Source organism: Thunnus thynnus, chromosome 9, assembly GCF_963924715.1.
Source record: "Thunnus thynnus chromosome 9, fThuThy2.1, whole genome shotgun sequence".
Taxonomy (NCBI): Eukaryota; Metazoa; Chordata; class Actinopteri; order Scombriformes; family Scombridae; genus Thunnus; species Thunnus thynnus.
This window is the reverse complement of record NC_089525.1, coordinates 3,741,029-3,761,469: the sequence shown is the minus strand read 5'-3', so window position 1 is coordinate 3,761,469 and position 20,441 is coordinate 3,741,029. Positions and strand designations below refer to the sequence as shown.

Below are 20,441 nucleotides of genomic sequence, written 5' to 3'. Positions count from 1 at the left end.
CCCAAGCCATAAACGCTGCTGCCATCCGCTTTGACTGACGACAGTGACAGCTTGCACGCTGAGCCCTGCCGCTTTCCTCCGAGCACTTGGCTTTCCACAAAGCAAAGAGAAGGGTGCACCGTTCCCGGCGGCACTGCAATACCGGGTCGATGCGTGGAGTGAACGGAGCAAGCCCCTCTTTCAGCTCCAGGTGCTAAAAATCCGTTTAATACTTTGTCCCCGTATAGAGGACATATCAGATATTAAACTGATAAGAACAGATACTACACTTGATCTTAGCCAAAAGGCCGAGAAGCGATGAACCCTTGCGGTCTGCCGCCCGCCGTGCCCTCCTGCACAGGTCTCGCTCGTCGCGGCGCAGTCGTTTCAAACGGCTCCAAGAACGACTTCTGCTTAGCGGCTCCGCCCAGGTGCTCCTTGACGCAGCCGCACGCCTCGTTGAGGACAGCTGCTTGGCTTTTCACAAACACACGAGGCTCTGCCGAACTGCAAAGCCTGCCAAAAATAGGTTTAACTCGTGGGTGTTCCTCTCCACGGAAGTCTTTAGTAAAAGGCGAAAGACTTGTACGTTATGAAGAGAAACCAGAGTAAGTACGGCCCGCTCCTCAACAGCAGCCGAAAGACCCCAGTCGTCCCAGTCACCACCCTCACGGTGAGGCTCCCTTGGCTTGCCGCGTACCAAATCCCAGGCCACACCCGTTTCCCCCATCACGGGCTCTATCCGATCGCAAATTCTGACATATTAAGGACTGGCTGTCAGACGCAGGCTACCAAAACACAGAAATACTCAGGCGCCCGCATGCGCTCCATGGCTCCAGCAGGGAAGACGCAGCGCAGATCCAAGGGGTATTTTGGACCTATCGGCGACTTTCCCTCTTTGTCATGTTTGTCTGTCAACCAGACGTGCAAATCTCACGTTGTACGCTGCACTTTTGCCCCAGTTGTCATAGCTGACATATATACGCTCATTTGAGATGGGGAGCGTCATAAAGGCTGCTTTTCCACTCTCCCAAGCCATAAACGCTGCTGCCATCCGCTTTGACTGACGACAGTGACAGCTTGCACGCTAAGCCCTGCCGCTTTCCTCCGAGCACTTGGCTTTCCACAAAGTAAAGAGAAGGGTGCACCGTTCCCGGCGGCACTGCAATACCGGGTCGATGCGTGGAGTGAACGGAGCAAGCCCCTCTTTCAGCTCCAGGTGCTAAAAATCCGTTTAATACTTTGTCCCCGTATAGAGGACATATCAGATATTAAACTGATAAGAACAGATACTACACTTGATCTTAGCCAAAAGGCCGAGAAGCGATGAACCCTTGCGGTCTGCCGCCCGCGGTGCCCTCCTGCACAGGTCTCGCTCGTCGCGGCGCAGTCGTTTCAAACGGCTCCAAGAACGACTTCTGCTTAGCGGCTCCGCCCAGGTGCTCCTTGACGCAGCCGCACGCCTCGTTGAGGACAGCTGCTTGGCTTTTCACAAACACACGAGGCTCTGCCGAACTGCAAAGCCTGCCAAAAATAGGTTTAACTCGTGGGTGTTCCTCTCCACGGAAGTCTTTAGTAAAAGGCGAAAGACTTGTACGTTATGAAGAGAAACCAGAGTAAGTACGGCCCGCTCCTCAACAGCAGCCGAAAGACCCCAGTCGTCCCAGTCACCACCCTCACGGTGAGGCTCCCTTGGCTTGCCGCGTACCAAATCCCAGGCCACACCCGTTTCCCCCATCACGGGCTCTATCCGATCGCAAATTCTGACATATTAAGGACTGGCTGTCAGACGCAGGCTACCAAAACACAGAAATACTCAGGCGCCCGCATGCGCTCCATGGCTCCAGCAGGGAAGACGCAGCGCAGATCCAAGGGGTATTTTGGACCTATCGGCGACTTTCCCTCTTTGTCATGTTTGTCTGTCAACCAGACGTGCAAATCTCACGTTGTACGCTGCACTTTTGCCCCAGTTGTCATAGCTGACATATATATGCTCATTTGAGATGGGGAGCGTCATAAAGGCTGCTTTTCCACTCTCCCAAGCCATAAACGCTGCTGCCATCCGCTTTGACTGACGACAGTGACAACTTGCACGCTGAGCCCTGCCGCTTTCCTCCGAGCACTTGGCTTTCCACAAAGCAAAGAGAAGGGTGCACCGTTCCCGGCGGCACTGCAATACCGGGTCGATGCGTGGAGTGAACGGAGCAAGCCCCTCTTTCAGCTCCAGGTGCTAAAAATCCGTTTAATACTTTGTCCCCGTATAGAGGACATATCAGATATTAAACTGATAAGAACAGATACTACACTTGATCTTAGCCAAAAGGCCGAGAAGCGATGAACCCTTGCGGTCTGCCGCCCGCTGTGCCCTCCTGCACAGGTCTCGCTCGTCGCGGCGCAGTCGTTTCAAACGGCTCCAAGAACGACTTCTGCTTAGCGGCTCCGCCCAGGTGCTCCTTGACGCAGCCGCACGCCTCGTTGAGGACAGCTGCTTGGCTTTTCACAAACACACGAGGCTCTGCCGAACTGCAAAGCCTGCCAAAAATAGGTTTAACTCGTGGGTGTTCCTCTCCACGGAAGTCTTTAGTAAAAGGCGAAAGACTTGTACGTTATGAAGAGAAACCAGAGTAAGTACGGCCCGCTCCTCAACAGCAGCCGAAAGACCCCAGTCGTCCCAGTCACCACCCTCACGGTGAGGCTCCCTTGGCTTGCCGCGTACCAAATCCCAGGCCACACCCGTTTCCCCCATCACGGGCTCTATCCGATCGCAAATTCTGACATATTAAGGACTGGCTGTCAGACGCAGGCTACCAAAACACAGAAATACTCAGGCGCCCGCATGCGCTCCATGGCTCCAGCAGGGAAGACGCAGCGCAGATCCAAGGGGTATTTTGGACCTATCGCAGCGCACGGCGACTTTCCCTCTTTGTCATGTTTGTCTGTCAACCAGACGTGCAAATCTCACGTTGTACGCTGCACTTTTGCCCCAGTTGTCATAGCTGACATATATACGCTCATTTGAGATGGGGAGCGTCATAAAGGCTGCTTTTCCACTCTCCCAAGCCATAAACGCTGCTGCCATCCGTTTTGACTGACGACAGTGACAGCTTGCACGCTGAGCCCTGCCGCTTTCCTCCGAGCACTTGGCTTTCCACAAAGCAAAGAGAAGGGTGCACCGTTCCCGGCGGCACTGCAATACCGGGTCGATGCGTGGAGTGAACGGAGCAAGCCCCTCTTTCAGCTCCAGGTGCTAAAAATCCGTTTAATACTTTGTCCCCGTATAGAGGACATATCAGATATTAAACTGATAAGAACAGATACTACACTTGATCTTAGCCAAAAGGCCGAGAAGCGATGAACCCTTGCGGTCTGCCGCCCGCGGTGCCCTCCTGCACAGGTCTCGCTCGTCGCGGCGCAGTCGTTTCAAACGGCTCCAAGAACGACTTCTGCTTAGCGGCTCCGCCCAGGTGCTCCTTGACGCAGCCGCACGCCTCGTTGAGGACAGCTGCTTGGCTTTTCACAAACACACGAGGCTCTGCCGAACTGCAAAGCCTGCCAAAAATAGGTTTAACTCGTGGGTGTTCCTCTCCACGGAAGTCTTTAGTAAAAGGCGAAAGACTTGTACGTTATGAAGAGAAACCAGAGTAAGTACGGCCCGCTCCTCAACAGCAGCCGAAAGACCCCAGTCGTCCCAGTCACCACCCTCACGGTGAGGCTCCCTTGGCTTGCCGCGTACCAAATCCCAGGCCACACCCGTTTCCCCCATCACGGGCTCTATCCGATCGCAAATTCTGACATATTAAGGACTGGCTGTCAGACGCAGGCTACCAAAACACAGAAATACTCAGGCGCCCGCATGCGCTCCATGGCTCCAGCAGGGAAGACGCAGCGCAGATCCAAGGGGTATTTTGGACCTATCGGCGACTTTCCCTCTTTGTCATGTTTGTCTGTCAACCAGACGTGCAAATCTCACGTTGTACGCTGCACTTTTGCCCCAGTTGTCATAGCTGACATATATACGCTCATTTGAGATGGGGAGCGTCATAAAGGCTGCTTTTCCACTCTCCCAAGCCATAAACGCTGCTGCCATCCGTTTTGACTGACGACAGTGACAGCTTGCACGCTGAGCCCTGCCGCTTTCCTCCGAGCACTTGGCTTTCCACAAAGCAAAGAGAAGGGTGCACCGTTCCCGGCGGCACTGCAATACCGGGTCGATGCGTGGAGTGAACGGAGCAAGCCCCTCTTTCAGCTCCAGGTGCTAAAAATCCGTTTAATACTTTGTCCCCGTATAGAGGACATATCAGATATTAAACTGATAAGAACAAATACTACACTTGATCTTAGCCAAAAGGCCGAGAAGCGATGAACCCTTGCGGTCTGCCGCCCGTGGTGCCCTCCTGCACAGGTCTCGCTCGTCGCGGCGCAGTCGTTTCAAACGGCTCCAAGAACGACTTCTGCTTAGCGGCTCCGCCCAGGTGCTCCTTGACGCAGCCGCACGCCTCGTTGAGGACAGCTGCTTGGCTTTTCACAAACACACGAGGCTCTGCCGAACTGCAAAGCCTGCCAAAAATAGGTTTAACTCGTGGGTGTTCCTCTCCACGGAAGTCTTTAGTAAAAGGCGAAAAACTTGTACGTTATGAAGAGAAACCAGAGTAAGTACGGCCCGCTCCTCAACAGCAGCCGAAAGACCCCAGTCGTCCCAGTCACCACCCTCACGGTGAGGCTCCCTTGGCTTGCCGCGTACCAAATCCCAGGCCACACCCGTTTCCCCCATCACGGGCTCTATCCGATCGCAAATTCTGACATATTAAGGACTGGCTGTCAGACGCAGGCTACCAAAACACAGAAATACTCAGGCGCCCGCATGCGCTCCATGGCTCCAGCAGGGAAGACGCAGCGCAGATCCAAGGGGTATTTTGGACCTATCGGCGACTTTCCCTCTTTGTCATGTTTGTCTGTCAACCAGACGTGCAAATCTCACGTTGTACGCTGCACTTTTGCCCCAGTTGTCATAGCTGACATATATACGCTCATTTGAGATGGGGAGCGTCATAAAGGCTGCTTTTCCACTCTCCCAAGCCATAAACGCTGCTGCCATCCGTTTTGACTGACGACAGTGACAGCTTGCACGCTGAGCCCTGCCGCTTTCCTCCGAGCACTTGGCTTTCCACAAAGCAAAGAGAAGGGTGCACCGTTCCCGGCGGCACTGCAATACCGGGTCGATGCGTGGAGTGAACGGAGCAAGCCCCTCTTTCAGCTCCAGGTGCTAAAAATCCGTTTAATACTTTGTCCCCGTATAGAGGACATATCAGATATTAAACTGATAAGAACAGATACTACACTTGATCTTAGCCAAAAGGCCGAGAAGCGATGAACCCTTGCGGTCTGCCGCCCGCGGTGCCCTCCTGCACAGGTCTCGCTCGTCGCGGCGCAGTCGTTTCAAACGGCTCCAAGAACGACTTCTGCTTAGCGGCTCCGCCCAGGTGCTCCTTGACGCAGCCGCACGCCTCGTTGAGGACAGCTGCTTGGCTTTTCACAAACACACGAGGCTCTGCCGAACTGCAAAGCCTGCCAAAAATAGGTTTAACTCGTGGGTGTTCCTCTCCACGGAAGTCTTTAGTAAAAGGCGAAAGACTTGTACGTTATGAAGAGAAACCAGAGTAAGTACGGCCCGCTCCTCAACAGCAGCCGAAAGACCCCAGTCGTCCCAGTCACCACCCTCACGGTGAGGCTCCCTTGGCTTGCCGCGTACCAAATCCCAGGCCACACCCGTTTCCCCCATCACGGGCTCTATCCGATCGCAAATTCTGACATATTAAGGACTGGCTGTCAGACGCAGGCTACCAAAACACAGAAATACTCAGGCGCCCGCATGCGCTCCATGGCTCCAGCAGGGAAGACGCAGCGCAGATCCAAGGGGTATTTTGGACCTATCGGCGACTTTCCCTCTTTGTCATGTTTGTCTGTCAACCAGACGTGCAAATCTCACGTTGTACGCTGCACTTTTGCCCCAGTTGTCATAGCTGACATATATACGCTCATTTGAGATGGGGAGCGTCATAAAGGCTGCTTTTCCACTCTCCCAAGCCATAAACGCTGCTGCCATCCGTTTTGACTGACGACAGTGACAGCTTGCACGCTGAGCCCTGCCGCTTTCCTCCGAGCACTTGGCTTTCCACAAAGCAAAGAGAAGGGTGCACCGTTCCCGGCGGCACTGCAATACCGGGTCGATGCGTGGAGTGAACGGAGCAAGCCCCTCTTTCAGCTCCAGGTGCTAAAAATCCGTTTAATACTTTGTCCCCGTATAGAGGACATATCAGATATTAAACTGATAAGAACAAATACTACACTTGATCTTAGCCAAAAGGCCGAGAAGCGATGAACCCTTGCGGTCTGCCGCCCGTGGTGCCCTCCTGCACAGGTCTCGCTCGTCGCGGCGCAGTCGTTTCAAACGGCTCCAAGAACGACTTCTGCTTAGCGGCTCCGCCCAGGTGCTCCTTGACGCAGCCGCACGCCTCGTTGAGGACAGCTGCTTGGCTTTTCACAAACACACGAGGCTCTGCCGAACTGCAAAGCCTGCCAAAAATAGGTTTAACTCGTGGGTGTTCCTCTCCACGGAAGTCTTTAGTAAAAGGCGAAAGACTTGTACGTTATGAAGAGAAACCAGAGTAAGTACGGCCCGCACCTCAACAGCAGCCGAAAGACCCCAGTCGTCCCAGTCACCACCCTCACGGTGAGGCTCCCTTGGCTTGCCGCGTACCAAATCCCAGGCCACACCCGTTTCCCCCATCACGGGCTCTATCCGATCGCAAATTCTGACATATTAAGGACTGGCTGTCAGACGCAGGCTACCAAAACACAGAAATACTCAGGCGCCCGCATGCGCTCCATGGCTCCAGCAGGGAAGACGCAGCGCAGATCCAAGGGGTATTTTGGACCTATCGGCGACTTTCCCTCTTTGTCATGTTTGTCTGTCAACCAGACGTGCAAATCTCACGTTGTACGCTGCACTTTTGCCCCAGTTGTCATAGCTGACATATATACGCTCATTTGAGATGGGGAGCGTCATAAAGGCTGCTTTTCCACTCTCCCAAGCCATAAACGCTGCTGCCATCCGTTTTGACTGACGACAGTGACAGCTTGCACGCTGAGCCCTGCCGCTTTCCTCCGAGCACTTGGCTTTCCACAAAGCAAAGAGAAGGGTGCACCGTTCCCGGCGGCACTGCAATACCGGGTCGATGCGTGGAGTGAACGGAGCAAGCCCCTCTTTCAGCTCCAGGTGCTAAAAATCCGTTTAATACTTTGTCCCCGTATAGAGGACATATCAGATATTAAACTGATAAGAATAGATACTACACTTGATCTTAGCCAAAAGGCCGAGAAGCGATGAACCCTTGCGGTCTGCCGCCCGCGGTGCCCTCCTGCACAGGTCTCGCTCGTCGCGGCGCAGTCGTTTCAAACGGCTCCAAGAACGACTTCTGCTTAGCGGCTCCGCCCAGGTGCTCCTTGACGCAGCCGCACGCCTCGTTGAGGACAGCTGCTTGGCTTTTCACAAACACACGAGGCTCTGCCGAACTGCAAAGCCTGCCAAAAATAGGTTTAACTCGTGGGTGTTCCTCTCCACGGAAGTCTTTAGTAAAAGGCGAAAGACTTGTACGTTATGAAGAGAAACCAGAGTAAGTACGGCCCGCTCCTCAACAGCAGCCGAAAGACCCCAGTCGTCCCAGTCACCACCCTCACGGTGAGGCTCCCTTGGCTTGCCGCGTACCAAATCCCAGGCCACACCCGTTTCCCCCATCACGGGCTCTATCCGATCGCAAATTCTGACATATTAAGGACTGGCTGTCAGACGCAGGCTACCAAAACACAGAAATACTCAGGCGCCCGCATGCGCTCCATGGCTCCAGCAGGGAAGACGCAGCGCAGATCCAAGGGGTATTTTGGACCTATCGGCGACTTTCCCTCTTTGTCATGTTTGTCTGTCAACCAGACGTGCAAATCTCACGTTGTACGCTGCACTTTTGCCCCAGTTGTCATAGCTGACATATATACGCTCATTTGAGATGGGGAGCGTCATAAAGGCTGCTTTTCCACTCTCCCAAGCCATAAACGCTGCTGCCATCCGTTTTGACTGACGACAGTGACAGCTTGCACGCTGAGCCCTGCCGCTTTCCTCCGAGCACTTGGCTTTCCACAAAGCAAAGAGAAGGGTGCACCGTTCCCGGCGGCACTGCAATACCGGGTCGATGCGTGGAGTGAACGGAGCAAGCCCCTCTTTCAGCTCCAGGTGCTAAAAATCCGTTTAATACTTTGTCCCCGTATAGAGGACATATCAGATATTAAACTGATAAGAACAGATACTACACTTGATCTTAGCCAAAAGGCCGAGAAGCGATGAACCCTTGCGGTCTCCCGCCCGCGGTGCCCTCCTGCACAGGTCTCGCTCGTCGCGGCGCAGTCGTTTCAAACGGGCTCCAAGAACGACTTCTGCTTAGCGGCTCCGCCAAGGTGCTCCTTGACGCAGCCGCACGCCTCGTTGAGGACAGCTGCTTGGCTTTTCACAAACACACGAGGCTCTGCCGAACTGCAAAGCCTGCCAAAAATAGGTTTAACTCGTGGGTGTTCCTCTCCACGGAAGTCTTTAGTAAAAGGCGAAAGACTTGTACGTTATGAAGAGAAACCAGAGTAAGTACGGCCCGCTCCTCAACAGCAGCCGAAAGAGCCCAGTCGTCCCAGTCACCACCCTCACGGTGAGGCTCCCTTGGCTTGCCGCGTACCAAATCCCAGGCCACACCCGTTTCCCCCATCACGGGCTCTATCCGATCGCAAATTCTGACATATTAAGGACTGGCTGTCAGACGCAGGCTACCAAAACACAGAAATACTCAGGCGCCCGCATGCGCTCCATGGCTCCAGCAGGGAAGACGCAGCGCAGATCCAAGGGGTATTTTGGACCTATCGCAGCGCACGGCGACTTTCCCTCTTTGTCATGTTTGTCTGTCAACCAGACATGCAAATCTCACGTTGTACGCTGCACTTTTGCCCCAGTTGTCATAGCTGACATATATACGCTCATTTGAGATGGGGAGCGTCATAAAGGCTGCTTTTCCACTCTCCCAAGCCATAAACACTGCTGCCATCCGCTTTGACTGACGACAGTGACAGCTTGCACGCTGAGCCCTGCCGCTTTCCTCCGAGCACTTGGCTTTCCACAAAGCAAAGAGAAGGGTGCACCGTTCCCGGCGGCACTGCAATACCGGGTCGATGCGTGGAGTGAACGGAGCAAGCCCCTCTTTCAGCTCCAGGTGCTAAAAATCCGTTTAATACTTTGTCCCCGTATAGAGGACATATCAGATATTAAACTGATAAGAACAGATACTACACTTGATCTTAGCCAAAAGGCCGAGAAGCGATGAACCCTTGCGGTCTGCCGCCCGCGGTGCCCTCCTGCACAGGTCTCGCTCGTCGCGGCGCAGTCGTTTCAAACGGCTCCAAGAACGACTTCTGCTTAGCGGCTCCGCCCAGGTGCTCCTTGACGCAGCCGCACGCCTCGTTGAGGACAGCTGCTTGGCTTTTCACAAACACACGAGGCTCTGCCGAACTGCAAAGCCTGCCAAAAATAGGTTTAACTCGTGGGTGTTCCTCTCCACGGAAGTCTTTAGTAAAAGGCGAAAGACTTGTACGTTATGAAGAGAAACCAGAGTAAGTACGGCCCGCTCCTCAACAGCAGCCGAAAGACCCCAGTCGTCCCAGTCACCACCCTCACGGTGAGGCTCCCTTGGCTTGCCGCGTACCAAATCCCAGGCCACACCCGTTTCCCCCATCACGGGCTCTATCCGATCGCAAATTCTGACATATTAAGGACTGGCTGTCAGACGCAGGCTACCAAAACACAGAAATACTCAGGCGCCCGCATGCGCTCCATGGCTCCAGCAGGGAAGACGCAGCGCAGATCCAAGGGGTATTTTGGACCTATCGCAGCGCACGGCGACTTTCCCTCTTTGTCATGTTTGTCTGTCAACCAGACGTGCAAATCTCACGTTGTACGCTGCACTTTTGCCCCAGTTGTCATAGCTGACATATATACGCTCATTTGAGATGGGGAGCGTCATAAAGGCTGCTTTTCCACTCTCCCAAGCCATAAACGCTGCTGCCATCCGCTTTGACTGACGACAGTGACAGCTTGCACGCTGAGCCCTGCCGCTTTCCTCCGAGCACTTGGCTTTCCACAAAGCAAAGAGAAGGGTGCACCGTTCCCGGCGGCACTGCAATACCGGGTCGATGCGTGGAGTGAACGGAGCAAGCCCCTCTTTCAGCTCCAGGTGCTAAAAATCCGTTTAATACTTTGTCCCCGTATAGAGGACATATCAGATATTAAACTGATAAGAACAGATACTACACTTGATCTTAGCCAAAAGGCCGAGAAGCGATGAACCCTTGCGGTCTGCCGCCCGGCGTGCCCTCCTGCACAGGTCTCGCTCGTCGCGGCGCAGTCGTTTCAAACGGCTCCAAGAACGACTTCTGCTTAGCGGCTCCGCCCAGGTGCTCCTTGACGCAGCCGCACGCCTCGTTGAGGACAGCTGCTTGGCTTTTCACAAACACACGAGGCTCTGCCGAACTGCAAAGCCTGCCAAAAATAGGTTTAACTCGTGGGTGTTCCTCTCCACGGAAGTCTTTAGTAAAAGGCGAAAGACTTGTACGTTATGAAGAGAAACCAGAGTAAGTACGGCCCGCTCCTCAACAGCAGCCGAAAGACCCCAGTCGTCCCAGTCACCACCCTCACGGTGAGGCTCCCTTGGCTTGCCGCGTACCAAATCCCAGGCCACACCCGTTTCCCCCATCACGGGCTCTATCCGATCGCAAATTCTGACATATTAAGGACTGGCTGTCAGACGCAGGCTACCAAAACACAGAAATACTCAGGCGCCCGCATGCGCTCCATGGCTCCAGCAGGGAAGACGCAGCGCAGATCCAAGGGGTATTTTGGACCTATCGCAGCGCACGGCGACTTTCCCTCTTTGTCATGTTTGTCTGTCAACCAGACGTGCAAATCTCACGTTGTACGCTGCAATACCGGGTCGATGCGTGGAGTGAACGGAGCAAGCCCCTCTTTCAGCTCCAGGTGCTAAAAATCCGTTTAATACTTTGTCCCCGTATAGAGGACATATCAGATATTAAACTGATAAGAACAGATACTACACTTGATCTTAGCCAAAAGGCCGAGAAGCGATGAACCCTTGCGGTCTGCCGCCCGGGGTGCCCTCCTGCACAGGTCTCGCCGAAAGACCCCAGTCGTCCCAGTCACCACCCTCACGGTGAGGCTCCCTTGGCTTGCCGCGTACCAAATCCCAGGCCACACCCGTTTCCCCCATCACGGGCTCTATCCGATCGCAAATTCTGACATATTAAGGACTGGCTGTCAGACGCAGGCTACCAAAACACAGAAATACTCAGGCGCCCGCATGCGCTCCATGGCTCCAGCAGGGAAGACGCAGCGCAGATCCAAGGGGTATTTTGGACCTATCGCAGCGCACGGCGACTTTCCCTCTTTGTCATGTTTGTCTGTCAACCAGACGTGCAAATCTCACGTTGTACGCTGCACTTTTGCCCCAGTTGTCATAGCTGACATATATACGCTCATTTGAGATGGGGAGCGTCATAAAGGCTGCTTTTCCACTCTCCCAAGCCATAAACGCTGCTGCCATCCGCTTTGACTGACGACAGTGACAGCTTGCACGCTGAGCCCTGCCGCTTTCCTCCGAGCACTTGGCTTTCCACAAAGCAAAGAGAAGGGTGCACCGTTCCGGGCGGCACTGCAATACCGGGTCGATGCGTGGAGTGAACGGAGCAAGCCCCTCTTTCAGCTCCAGGTGCTAAAAATCCGTTTAATACTTTGTCCCCGTATAGAGGACATATCAGATATTAAACTGATAAGAACAGATACTACACTTGATCTTAGCCAAAAGGCCGAGAAGCGATGAACCCTTGCGGTCTGCCGCCCGCGGTGCCCTCCTGCACAGGTCTCGCTCGTCGCGGCGCAGTCGTTTCAAACGGCTCCAAGAACGACTTCTGCTTAGCGGCTCCGCCCAGGTGCTCCTTGACGCAGCCGCACACCTCGTTGAGGACAGCTGCTTGGCTTTTCACAAACACACGAGGCTCTGCCGAACTGCAAAGCCTGCCAAAAATAGGTTTAACTCGTGGGTGTTCCTCTCCACGGAAGTCTTTAGTGAAAGGCGAAAGACTTGTACGTTATGAAGAGAAACCAGAGTAAGTACGGCCCGCTCCTCAACAGCAGCCGAAAGACCCCAGTCGTCCCAGTCACCACCCTCACGGTGAGGCTCCCTTGGCTTGCCGCGTACCAAATCCCAGGCCACACCCGTTTCCCCCATCACGGGCTCTATCCGATCGCAAATTCTGACATATTAAGGACTGGCTGTCAGACGCAGGCTACCAAAACACAGAAATACTCAGGCGCCCGCATGCGCTCCATGGCTCCAGCAGGGAAGACGCAGCGCAGATCCAAGGGGTATTTTGGACCTATCGCAGCGCACGGCGACTTTCCCTCTTTGTCATGTTTGTCTGTCAACCAGACGTGCAAATCTCACGTTGTACGCTGCACTTTTGCCCCAGTTGTCATAGCTGACATATATACGCTCATTTGAGATGGGGAGCGTCATAAAGGCTGCTTTTCCACTCTCCCAAGCCATAAACGCTGCTGCCATCCGCTTTGACTGACGACAGTGACAGCTTGCACGCTGAGCCCTGCCGCTTTCCTCCGAGCACTTGGCTTTCCACAAAGCAAAGAGAAGGGTGCACCGTTCCCGGCAGCACTGCAATACCGGGTCGATGCGTGGAGTGAACGGAGCAAGCCCCTCTTTCAGCTCCAGGTGCTAAAAATCCGTTTAATACTTTGTCCCCGTATAGAGGACATATCAGATATTAAACTGATAAGAACAGATACTACACTTGATCTTAGCCAAAAGGCCGAGAAGCGATGAACCCTTGCGGTCTGCCGCCCGCGGTGCCCTCCTGCACAGGTCTCGCTCGTCGCGGCGCAGTCGTTTCAAACGGCTCCAAGAACGACTTCTGCTTAGCGGCTCCGCCCAGGTGCTCCTTGACGCAGCCGCACGCCTCGTTGAGGACAGCTGCTTGGCTTTTCACAAACACACGAGGCTCTGCCGAACTGCAAAGCCTGCCAAAAATAGGTTTAACTCGTGGGTGTTCCTCTCCACGGAAGTCTTTAGTAAAAGGCGAAAGACTTGTACGTTATGAAGAGAACCCAGAGTAAGTACGGCCCGCTCCTCAACAGCAGCCGAAAGACCCCAGTCGTCCCAGTCACCACCCTCACGGTGAGGCTCCCTTGGCTTGCCGCGTACCAAATCCCAGGCCACACCCGTTTCCCCCATCACGGGCTCTATCCGATCGCAAATTCTGACATATTAAGGACTGGCTGTCAGACGCAGGCTACCAAAACAAAGAAATACTCAGGCGCCCGCATGCGCTCCATGGCTCCAGCAGGGAAGACGCAGCGCAGATCCAAGGGGTATTTTGGACCTATCGGCGACTTTCCCTCTTTGTCATGTTTGTCTGTCAACCAGACGTGCAAATCTCACGTTGTACGCTGCACTTTTGCCCCAGTTGTCATAGCTGACATATATACGCTCATTTGAGATGGGGAGCGTCATAAAGGCTGCTTTTCCACTCTCCCAAGCCATAAACGCTGCTGCCATCCGCTTTGACTGACGACAGTGACAGCTTGCACGCTGAGCCCTGCCGCTTTCCTCCGAGCACTTGGCTTTCCACAAAGCAAAGAGAAGGGTGCACCGTTCCCGGCGGCACTGCAATACCGGGTCGATGCGTGGAGTGAACGGAGCAAGCCCCTCTTTCAGCTCCAGGTGCTAAAAATCCGTTTAATACTTTGTCCCCGTATAGAGGACATATCAGATATTAAACTGATAAGAACAGATACTACACTTGATCTTAGCCAAAAGGCCGAGAAGCGATGAACCCTTGCGGTCTGCCGCCCGCGGTGCCCCCCTGCACAGGTCTCGCTCGTCGCGGCGCAGTCGTTTCAAACGGCTCCAAGAACGACTTCTGCTTAGCGGCTCCGCCCAGGTGCTCCTTGACGCAGCCGCACGCCTCGTTGAGGACAGCTGCTTGGCTTTTCACAAACACACGAGGCTCTGCCGAACTGCAAAGCCTGCCAAAAATAGGTTTAACTCGTGGGTGTTCCTCTCCACGGAAGTCTTTAGTAAAAGGCGAAAGACTTGTACGTTATGAAGAGAAACCAGAGTAAGTACGGCCCGCTCCTCAACAGCAGCCGAAAGACCCCAGTCGTCCCAGTCACCACCCTCACGGTGAGGCTCCCTTGGCTTGCCGCGTACCAAATCCCAGGCCACACCCGTTTCCCCCATCACGGGCTCTATCCGATCGCAAATTCTGACATATTAAGGACTGGCTGTCAGACGCAGGCTACCAAAACACAGAAATACTCAGGCGCCCGCATGCGCTCCATGGCTCCAGCAGGGAAGACGCAGCGCAGATCCAAGGGGTATTTTGGACCTATCGGCGACTTTCCCTCTTTGTCATGTTTGTCTGTCAACCAGACGTGCAAATCTCACGTTGTACGCTGCACTTTTGCCCCAGTTGTCATAGCTGACATATATACGCTCATTTGAGATGGGGAGCGTCATAAAGGCTGCTTTTCCACTCTCCCAAGCCATAAACGCTGCTGCCATCCGCTTTGACTGACGACAGTGACAGCTTGCACGCTAAGCCCTGCCGCTTTTCTCCGAGCACTTGGCTTTCCACAAAGCAAAGAGAAGGGTGCACCGTTCCCGGCGGCACTGCAATACCGGGTCGATGCGTGGAGTGAACGGAGAGGGCCCCTCTTTCAGCTCCAGGTGCTAAAAATCCGTTTAATACTTTGTCCCCGTATAGAGGACATATCAGATATTAAACTGATAAGAACAGATACTACACTTGATCTTAGCCAAAAGGCCGAGAAGCGATGAACCCTTGCGGTCTGCCGCCCGCGGTGCCCTCCTGCACAGGTCTCGCTCGTCGCGGCGCAGTCGTTTCAAACGGCTCCAAGAACGACTTCTGCTTAGCGGCTCCGCCCAGGTGCTCCTTGACGCAGCCGCACGCCTCGTTGAGGACAGCTGCTTGGCTTTTCACAAACACACGAGGCTCTGCCGAACTGCAAAGCCTGCCAAAAATAGGTTTAACTCGTGGGTGTTCCTCTCCACGGAAGTCTTTAGTAAAAGGCGAAAGACTTGTACGTTATGAAGAGAAACCAGAGTAAGTACGGCCCGCTCCTCAACAGCAGCCGAAAGACCCCAGTCGTCCCAGTCACCACCCTCACGGTGAGGCTCCCTTGGCTTGCCGCGTACCAAATCCCAGGCCACACCCGTTTCCCCCATCATGGGCTCTATCCGATCGCAAATTCTGACATATTAAGGACTGGCTGTCAGACGCAGGCTACCAAAACACAGAAATACTCAGGCGCCCGCATGCGCTCCATGGCTCCAGCAGGGAAGACGCAGCGCAGATCCAAGGGGTATTTTGGACCTATCGCAGCGCACGGCGACTTTCCCTCTTTGTCATGTTTGTCTGTCAACCAGACGTGCAAATCTCACGTTGTACGCTGCACTTTTGCCCCAGTTGTCATAGCTGACATATATACGCTCATTTGAGATGGGGAGCGTCATAAAGGCTGCTTTTCCACTCTCCCAAGCCATAAACGCTGCTGCCATCCGCTTTGACTGACGACAGTGACAGCTTGCACGCTGAGCCCTGCCGCTTTCCTCCGAGCACTTGGCTTTCCACAAAGCAAAGAGAAGGGTGCACCGTTCCCGGCGGCACTGCAATACCGGGTCGATGCGTGGAGTGAACGGAGCAAGCCCCTCTTTCAGCTCCAGGTGCTAAAAATCCGTTTAATACTTTGTCCCCGTATAGAGGACATATCAGATATTAAACTGATAAGAACAGATACTACACTTGATCTTAGCCAAAAGGCCGAGAAGCGATGAACCCTTGCGGTCTGCCGCCCGCGGTGCCCTCCTGCACAGGTCTCGCTCGTCGCGGCGCAGTCGTTTCAAACGGCTCCAAGAACGACTTCTGCTTAGCGGCTCCGCCCAGGTGCTCCTTGACGCAGCCGCACGCCTCGTTGAGGACAGCTGCTTGGCTTTTCACAAACACACGAGGCTCTGCCGAACTGCAAAGCCTGCCAAAAATAGGTTTAACTCGTGGGTGTTCCTCTCCACGGAAGTCTTTAGTAAGAGGCGAAAGACTTGTACGTTATGAAAAGAAACCAGAGTAAGTACGGCCCGCTCCTCAACAGCAGCCGAAAGACCCCAGTCGTCCCAGTCACCACCCTCACGGTGAGGCTCCCTTGGCTTGCCGCGTACCAAATCCCAGGCCACACCCGTTTCCCCCATCACGGGCTCTATCCGATCGCAAATTCTGACATATTAAGGACTGGCTGTCAGACGCAGGCTACCAAAACACAGAAATACTCAGGCGCCCGCATGCGCTCCATGGCTCCAGCAGGGAAGACGCAGCGCAGATCCAAGGGGTATTTTGGACCTATCGGCGACTTTCCCTCTTTGTCATGTTTGTCTGTCAACCAGACGTGCAAATCTCACGTTGTACGCTGCACTTTTGCCCCAGTTGTCATAGCTGACATATATACGCTCATTTGAGATGGGGAGCGTCATAAAGGCTGCTTTTCCACTCTCCCAAGCCATAAACGCTGCTGCCATCCGCTTTGACTGACGACAGTGACAGCTTGCACGCTGAGCCCTGCCGCTTTCCTCCGAGCACTTGGCTTTCCACAAAGCAAAGAGAAGGGTGCACCGTTCCCGGCGGCACTGCAATACCGGGTCGATGCGTGGAGTGAACGGAGCAAGCCCCTCTTTTAGCTCCAGGTGCTAAAAATCCGTTTAATACTTTGTCCCCGTATAGAGGACATATCAGATATTAAACTGATAAGAACAGATACTACACTTGATCTTAGCCAAAAGGCCGAGAAGCGATGAACCCTTGCGGTCTGCCGCCCGCGGTGCCCTCCTGCACAGGTCTCGCTCGTCGCGGCGCAGTCGTTTCAAACGGCTCCAAGAACGACTTCTGCTTAGCGGCTCCGCCCAGGTGCTCCTTGACGCAGCCGCACGCCTCGTTGAGGACAGCTGCTTGGCTTTTCACAAACACACGAGGCTCTGCCGAACTGCAAAGCCTGCCAAAAATAGGTTTAACTCGTGGGTGTTCCTCTCCACGGAAGTCTTTAGTAAAAGGCGAAAGACTTGTACGTTATGAAGAGAAACCAGAGTAAGTACGGCCCGCTCCTCAACAGCAGCCGAAAGACCCCAGTCGTCCCAGTCACCACCCTCACGGTGAGGCTCCCTTGGCTTGCCGCGTACCAAATCCCAGGCCACACCCGTTTCCCCCATCACGGGCTCTATCCGATCGCAAATTCTGACATATTAAGGACTGGCTGTCAGACGCAGGCTACCAAAACACAGAAATACTCAGGCGCCCGCATGCGCTCCATGGCTCCAGCAGGGAAGACGCAGCGCAGATCCAAGGGGTATTTTGGACCTATCGCAGCGCACGGCGACTTTCCCTCTTTGTCATGTTTGTCTGTCAACCAGACGTGCAAATCTCACGTTGTACGCTGCACTTTTGCCCCAGTTGTCATAGCTGACATATATACGCTCATTTGAGATGGGGAGCGTCATAAAGGCTGCTTTTCCACTCTCCCAAGCCATAAACGCTGCTGCCATCCGTTTTGACTGACGACAGTGACAGCTTGCACGCTGAGCCCTGCCGCTTTCCTCCGAGCACTTGGCTTTCCACAAAGCAAAGAGAAGGGTGCACCGTTCCCGGCGGCACTGCAATACCGGGTCGATGCGTGGAGTGAACGGAGCAAGCCCCTCTTTCAGCTCCAGGTGCTAAAAATCCGTTTAATACTTTGTCCCCGTATAGAGGACATATCAGATATTAAACTGATAAGAACAGATACTACACTTGATCTTAGCCAAAAGGCCGAGAAGCGATGAACCCTTGCGGTCTGCCGCCCGGGGTGCCCTCCTGCACAGGTCTCGCTCGTCGCGGCGCAGTCGTTTCAAACGGCTCCAAGAACGACTTCTGCTTAGCGGCTCCGCCCAGGTGCTCCTTGACACAGCCGCACGCCTCGTTGAGGACAGCTGCTTGGCTTTTCACAAACACACGAGGCTCTGCCGAACTGCAAAGCCTGCCAAAAATAGGTTTAACTCGTGGGTGTTCCTCTCCACGGAAGTCTTTAGTAAAAGGCGAAAGACTTGTACGTTATGAAGAGAAACCAGAGTAAGTACGGCCCGCTCCTCAACAGCAGCCGAAAGACCCCAGTCGTCCCAGTCACCACCCTCACGGTGAGGCTCCCTTGGCTTGCCGCGTACCAAATCCCAGGCCACACCCGTTTCCCCCATCACGGGCTCTATCCGATCGCAAATTCTGACATATTAAGGACTGGCTGTCAGACGCAGGCTACCAAAACACAGAAATACTCAGGCGCCCGCATGCGCTCCATGGCTCCAGCAGGGAAGACGCAGCGCAGATCCAAGGGGTATTTTGGACCTATCGCAGCGCACGGCGACTTTCCCTCTTTGTCATGTTTGTCTGTCAACCAGACGTGCAAATCTCACTTTGTACGCTGCACTTTTGCCCCAGTTGTCATAGCTGACATATATACGCTCATTTGAGATGGGGAGCGTCATAAAGGCTGCTTTTCCACTCTCCCAAGCCATAAACGCTGCTGCCATCCGTTTTGACTGACGACAGTGACAGCTTGCACGCTGAGCCCTGCCGCTTTCCTCCGAGCACTTGGCTTTCCACAAAGCAAAGAGAAGGGTGCACCGTTCCCGGCGGCACTGCAATACCGGGTCGATGCATGGAGTGAACGGAGCAAGCCCCTCTTTCAGCTCCAGGTGCTAAAAATCCGTTTAATACTTTGTCCCCGTATAGAGGACATATCAGATATTAAACTGATAAGAACAGATACTACACTTGATCTTAGCCAAAAGGCCGAGAAGCGATGAACCCTTGCGGTCTGCCGCCCGGGGTGCCCTCCTGCACAGGTCTCGCTCGTCGCGGCGCAGTCGTTTCAAACGGCTCCAAGAACGACTTCTGCTTAGCGGCTCCGCCCAGGTGCTCCTTGACGCAGCCGCACGCCTCGTTGAGGACAGCTGCTTGGCTTTTCACAAACACACGAGGCTCTGCCGAACTGCAAAGCCTGCCAAAAATAGGTTTAACTCGTGGGTGTTCCTCTCCACGGAAGTCTTTAGTAAAAGGCGAAAGACTTGTACGTTATGAAGAGAAACCAGAGTAAGTACGGCCCGCTCCTCAACAGCAGCCGAAAGACCCCAGTCGTCCCAGTCACCCCCCTCACGGTGAGGCTCCCTTGGCTTGCCGCGTACCAAATCCCAGGCCACACCCGTTTCCCCCATCACGGGCTCTATCCGATCGCAAATTCTGACATATTAAGGACTGGCTGTCAGACGCAGGCTACCAAAACACAGAAATACTCAGGCGCCCGCATGCGCTCCATGGCTCCAGCAGGGAAGACGCAGCGCAGATCCAAGGGGTATTTTGGACCTATCGCAGCGCACGGCGACTTTCCCTCTTTGTCATGTTTGTCTGTCAACCAGACGTGCAAATCTCACGTTGTACGCTGCACTTTTGCCCCAGTTGTCATAGCTGACATATATACGCTCATTTGAGATGGGGAGCGTCATAAAGGCTGCTTTTCCACTCTCCCAAGCCATAAACGCTGCTGCCATCCGCTTTGACTGACGACAGTGACAGCTTGCACGCTGAGCCCTGCCGCTTTCCTCCGAGCACTTGGCTTTCCACAAAGCAAAGAGAAGGGTGCACCGTTCCCGGCGGCACTGCAATACCGGGTCGATGCGTGGAGTGAACGGAGCAAGCCCCTCTTTCAGCTCCAGGTGCTAAAAATCCGTTTAATACTTTGTCCCCGTATAGAGGACATATCAGATATTAAACTGATAAGAACAGATACTACACTTGATCTTAGCCAAAAGGCCGAGAAGCGATGAACCCTTGCGGTCTGCCGCCCGCGGTGCCCTCCTGCACAGGTCTCGCTCGTCGCGGCGCAGTCGTTTCAAACGGCTCCAAGAACGACTTCTGCTTAGCGGCTCCGCCCAGGTGCTCCTTGACGCAGCCGCACGCCTCGTTGAGGACAGCTGCTTGGCTTTTCACAAACACACGAGGCTCTGCCGAACTGCAAAGCCTGCCAAAAATAGGTTTAACTCGTGGGTGTTCCTCTCCACGGAAGTCTTTAGTAAAAGGCGAAAGACTTGTACGTTATGAAGAGAAACCAGAGTAAGTACGGCCCGCTCCTCAACAGCAGCCGAAAGACCCCAGTCGTCCCAGTCACCATCCTCACGGTGAGGCTCCCTTGGCTTGCCGCG

At 54.2% G+C, this 20,441-nt stretch overlaps 41 non-coding genes across 41 annotated transcripts; all 41 read right to left on the bottom strand.

Annotated features, from left to right (window-relative positions):
- Positions 1–108: 108 nt before the first annotated feature.
- Positions 109–299, bottom strand: LOC137190072 (U2 spliceosomal RNA). The gene has a single exon (XR_010929911.1). It is a non-coding gene; the product is annotated as a U2 spliceosomal RNA (small nuclear RNA).
- A 175-nt stretch (positions 300–474) lies between these two features.
- LOC137190253 (U5 spliceosomal RNA) lies at positions 475–591 on the bottom strand. The gene has a single exon (XR_010930083.1). It is a non-coding gene; the product is annotated as a U5 spliceosomal RNA (small nuclear RNA).
- Positions 592–1,116: 525 nt separating this feature from the next.
- Positions 1,117–1,307, bottom strand: LOC137190071 (U2 spliceosomal RNA). Its single transcript, XR_010929910.1, has one exon. It is a non-coding gene; the product is annotated as a U2 spliceosomal RNA (small nuclear RNA).
- A 175-nt stretch (positions 1,308–1,482) lies between these two features.
- On the bottom strand, positions 1,483–1,599 carry LOC137190252 (U5 spliceosomal RNA). The gene has a single exon (XR_010930082.1). It is a non-coding gene; the product is annotated as a U5 spliceosomal RNA (small nuclear RNA).
- Positions 1,600–2,124: 525 nt separating this feature from the next.
- LOC137190070 (U2 spliceosomal RNA) lies at positions 2,125–2,315 on the bottom strand. The gene has a single exon (XR_010929909.1). It is a non-coding gene; the product is annotated as a U2 spliceosomal RNA (small nuclear RNA).
- Positions 2,316–2,490: 175 nt separating this feature from the next.
- Positions 2,491–2,607, bottom strand: LOC137190251 (U5 spliceosomal RNA). Its single transcript, XR_010930081.1, has one exon. It is a non-coding gene; the product is annotated as a U5 spliceosomal RNA (small nuclear RNA).
- Positions 2,608–3,141: 534 nt separating this feature from the next.
- Positions 3,142–3,332, bottom strand: LOC137190069 (U2 spliceosomal RNA). Its single transcript, XR_010929908.1, has one exon. It is a non-coding gene; the product is annotated as a U2 spliceosomal RNA (small nuclear RNA).
- A 175-nt stretch (positions 3,333–3,507) lies between these two features.
- Positions 3,508–3,624, bottom strand: LOC137190250 (U5 spliceosomal RNA). Its single transcript, XR_010930080.1, has one exon. It is a non-coding gene; the product is annotated as a U5 spliceosomal RNA (small nuclear RNA).
- Positions 3,625–4,149: 525 nt separating this feature from the next.
- On the bottom strand, positions 4,150–4,340 carry LOC137190114 (U2 spliceosomal RNA). The gene has a single exon (XR_010929952.1). It is a non-coding gene; the product is annotated as a U2 spliceosomal RNA (small nuclear RNA).
- Positions 4,341–4,515: 175 nt separating this feature from the next.
- Positions 4,516–4,632, bottom strand: LOC137190293 (U5 spliceosomal RNA). Its single transcript, XR_010930122.1, has one exon. It is a non-coding gene; the product is annotated as a U5 spliceosomal RNA (small nuclear RNA).
- A 525-nt stretch (positions 4,633–5,157) lies between these two features.
- LOC137190067 (U2 spliceosomal RNA) lies at positions 5,158–5,348 on the bottom strand. Its single transcript, XR_010929906.1, has one exon. It is a non-coding gene; the product is annotated as a U2 spliceosomal RNA (small nuclear RNA).
- A 175-nt stretch (positions 5,349–5,523) lies between these two features.
- On the bottom strand, positions 5,524–5,640 carry LOC137190249 (U5 spliceosomal RNA). Its single transcript, XR_010930079.1, has one exon. It is a non-coding gene; the product is annotated as a U5 spliceosomal RNA (small nuclear RNA).
- Positions 5,641–6,165: 525 nt separating this feature from the next.
- LOC137190112 (U2 spliceosomal RNA) lies at positions 6,166–6,356 on the bottom strand. The gene has a single exon (XR_010929950.1). It is a non-coding gene; the product is annotated as a U2 spliceosomal RNA (small nuclear RNA).
- A 175-nt stretch (positions 6,357–6,531) lies between these two features.
- Positions 6,532–6,648, bottom strand: LOC137190248 (U5 spliceosomal RNA). The gene has a single exon (XR_010930078.1). It is a non-coding gene; the product is annotated as a U5 spliceosomal RNA (small nuclear RNA).
- A 525-nt stretch (positions 6,649–7,173) lies between these two features.
- LOC137190124 (U2 spliceosomal RNA) lies at positions 7,174–7,364 on the bottom strand. Its single transcript, XR_010929961.1, has one exon. It is a non-coding gene; the product is annotated as a U2 spliceosomal RNA (small nuclear RNA).
- A 175-nt stretch (positions 7,365–7,539) lies between these two features.
- On the bottom strand, positions 7,540–7,656 carry LOC137190247 (U5 spliceosomal RNA). The gene has a single exon (XR_010930077.1). It is a non-coding gene; the product is annotated as a U5 spliceosomal RNA (small nuclear RNA).
- Positions 7,657–8,181: 525 nt separating this feature from the next.
- On the bottom strand, positions 8,182–8,372 carry LOC137190066 (U2 spliceosomal RNA). The gene has a single exon (XR_010929905.1). It is a non-coding gene; the product is annotated as a U2 spliceosomal RNA (small nuclear RNA).
- Positions 8,373–8,548: 176 nt separating this feature from the next.
- On the bottom strand, positions 8,549–8,665 carry LOC137190246 (U5 spliceosomal RNA). The gene has a single exon (XR_010930076.1). It is a non-coding gene; the product is annotated as a U5 spliceosomal RNA (small nuclear RNA).
- Positions 8,666–9,199: 534 nt separating this feature from the next.
- On the bottom strand, positions 9,200–9,390 carry LOC137190065 (U2 spliceosomal RNA). Its single transcript, XR_010929904.1, has one exon. It is a non-coding gene; the product is annotated as a U2 spliceosomal RNA (small nuclear RNA).
- A 175-nt stretch (positions 9,391–9,565) lies between these two features.
- Positions 9,566–9,682, bottom strand: LOC137190245 (U5 spliceosomal RNA). Its single transcript, XR_010930075.1, has one exon. It is a non-coding gene; the product is annotated as a U5 spliceosomal RNA (small nuclear RNA).
- A 534-nt stretch (positions 9,683–10,216) lies between these two features.
- Positions 10,217–10,407, bottom strand: LOC137190064 (U2 spliceosomal RNA). Its single transcript, XR_010929903.1, has one exon. It is a non-coding gene; the product is annotated as a U2 spliceosomal RNA (small nuclear RNA).
- Positions 10,408–10,582: 175 nt separating this feature from the next.
- Positions 10,583–10,699, bottom strand: LOC137190244 (U5 spliceosomal RNA). Its single transcript, XR_010930074.1, has one exon. It is a non-coding gene; the product is annotated as a U5 spliceosomal RNA (small nuclear RNA).
- A 316-nt stretch (positions 10,700–11,015) lies between these two features.
- Positions 11,016–11,207, bottom strand: LOC137190128 (U2 spliceosomal RNA). Its single transcript, XR_010929966.1, has one exon. It is a non-coding gene; the product is annotated as a U2 spliceosomal RNA (small nuclear RNA).
- A 557-nt stretch (positions 11,208–11,764) lies between these two features.
- Positions 11,765–11,955, bottom strand: LOC137190122 (U2 spliceosomal RNA). Its single transcript, XR_010929959.1, has one exon. It is a non-coding gene; the product is annotated as a U2 spliceosomal RNA (small nuclear RNA).
- A 175-nt stretch (positions 11,956–12,130) lies between these two features.
- LOC137190302 (U5 spliceosomal RNA) lies at positions 12,131–12,247 on the bottom strand. The gene has a single exon (XR_010930130.1). It is a non-coding gene; the product is annotated as a U5 spliceosomal RNA (small nuclear RNA).
- A 534-nt stretch (positions 12,248–12,781) lies between these two features.
- LOC137190089 (U2 spliceosomal RNA) lies at positions 12,782–12,972 on the bottom strand. Its single transcript, XR_010929927.1, has one exon. It is a non-coding gene; the product is annotated as a U2 spliceosomal RNA (small nuclear RNA).
- A 175-nt stretch (positions 12,973–13,147) lies between these two features.
- LOC137190294 (U5 spliceosomal RNA) lies at positions 13,148–13,264 on the bottom strand. Its single transcript, XR_010930123.1, has one exon. It is a non-coding gene; the product is annotated as a U5 spliceosomal RNA (small nuclear RNA).
- A 525-nt stretch (positions 13,265–13,789) lies between these two features.
- On the bottom strand, positions 13,790–13,980 carry LOC137190063 (U2 spliceosomal RNA). Its single transcript, XR_010929902.1, has one exon. It is a non-coding gene; the product is annotated as a U2 spliceosomal RNA (small nuclear RNA).
- Positions 13,981–14,155: 175 nt separating this feature from the next.
- Positions 14,156–14,272, bottom strand: LOC137190242 (U5 spliceosomal RNA). The gene has a single exon (XR_010930072.1). It is a non-coding gene; the product is annotated as a U5 spliceosomal RNA (small nuclear RNA).
- Positions 14,273–14,797: 525 nt separating this feature from the next.
- On the bottom strand, positions 14,798–14,988 carry LOC137190127 (U2 spliceosomal RNA). The gene has a single exon (XR_010929965.1). It is a non-coding gene; the product is annotated as a U2 spliceosomal RNA (small nuclear RNA).
- Positions 14,989–15,163: 175 nt separating this feature from the next.
- LOC137190241 (U5 spliceosomal RNA) lies at positions 15,164–15,280 on the bottom strand. Its single transcript, XR_010930071.1, has one exon. It is a non-coding gene; the product is annotated as a U5 spliceosomal RNA (small nuclear RNA).
- Positions 15,281–15,814: 534 nt separating this feature from the next.
- Positions 15,815–16,005, bottom strand: LOC137190062 (U2 spliceosomal RNA). The gene has a single exon (XR_010929901.1). It is a non-coding gene; the product is annotated as a U2 spliceosomal RNA (small nuclear RNA).
- Positions 16,006–16,180: 175 nt separating this feature from the next.
- Positions 16,181–16,297, bottom strand: LOC137190303 (U5 spliceosomal RNA). The gene has a single exon (XR_010930131.1). It is a non-coding gene; the product is annotated as a U5 spliceosomal RNA (small nuclear RNA).
- A 525-nt stretch (positions 16,298–16,822) lies between these two features.
- LOC137190019 (U2 spliceosomal RNA) lies at positions 16,823–17,013 on the bottom strand. The gene has a single exon (XR_010929858.1). It is a non-coding gene; the product is annotated as a U2 spliceosomal RNA (small nuclear RNA).
- Positions 17,014–17,188: 175 nt separating this feature from the next.
- Positions 17,189–17,305, bottom strand: LOC137190240 (U5 spliceosomal RNA). Its single transcript, XR_010930070.1, has one exon. It is a non-coding gene; the product is annotated as a U5 spliceosomal RNA (small nuclear RNA).
- A 534-nt stretch (positions 17,306–17,839) lies between these two features.
- LOC137190061 (U2 spliceosomal RNA) lies at positions 17,840–18,030 on the bottom strand. The gene has a single exon (XR_010929900.1). It is a non-coding gene; the product is annotated as a U2 spliceosomal RNA (small nuclear RNA).
- Positions 18,031–18,205: 175 nt separating this feature from the next.
- Positions 18,206–18,322, bottom strand: LOC137190239 (U5 spliceosomal RNA). The gene has a single exon (XR_010930069.1). It is a non-coding gene; the product is annotated as a U5 spliceosomal RNA (small nuclear RNA).
- A 534-nt stretch (positions 18,323–18,856) lies between these two features.
- On the bottom strand, positions 18,857–19,047 carry LOC137190099 (U2 spliceosomal RNA). Its single transcript, XR_010929937.1, has one exon. It is a non-coding gene; the product is annotated as a U2 spliceosomal RNA (small nuclear RNA).
- Positions 19,048–19,222: 175 nt separating this feature from the next.
- Positions 19,223–19,339, bottom strand: LOC137190238 (U5 spliceosomal RNA). Its single transcript, XR_010930068.1, has one exon. It is a non-coding gene; the product is annotated as a U5 spliceosomal RNA (small nuclear RNA).
- A 534-nt stretch (positions 19,340–19,873) lies between these two features.
- LOC137190060 (U2 spliceosomal RNA) lies at positions 19,874–20,064 on the bottom strand. Its single transcript, XR_010929899.1, has one exon. It is a non-coding gene; the product is annotated as a U2 spliceosomal RNA (small nuclear RNA).
- Positions 20,065–20,239: 175 nt separating this feature from the next.
- On the bottom strand, positions 20,240–20,356 carry LOC137190237 (U5 spliceosomal RNA). Its single transcript, XR_010930067.1, has one exon. It is a non-coding gene; the product is annotated as a U5 spliceosomal RNA (small nuclear RNA).
- Between the last annotated feature and the right edge of the window lie 85 nt (positions 20,357–20,441).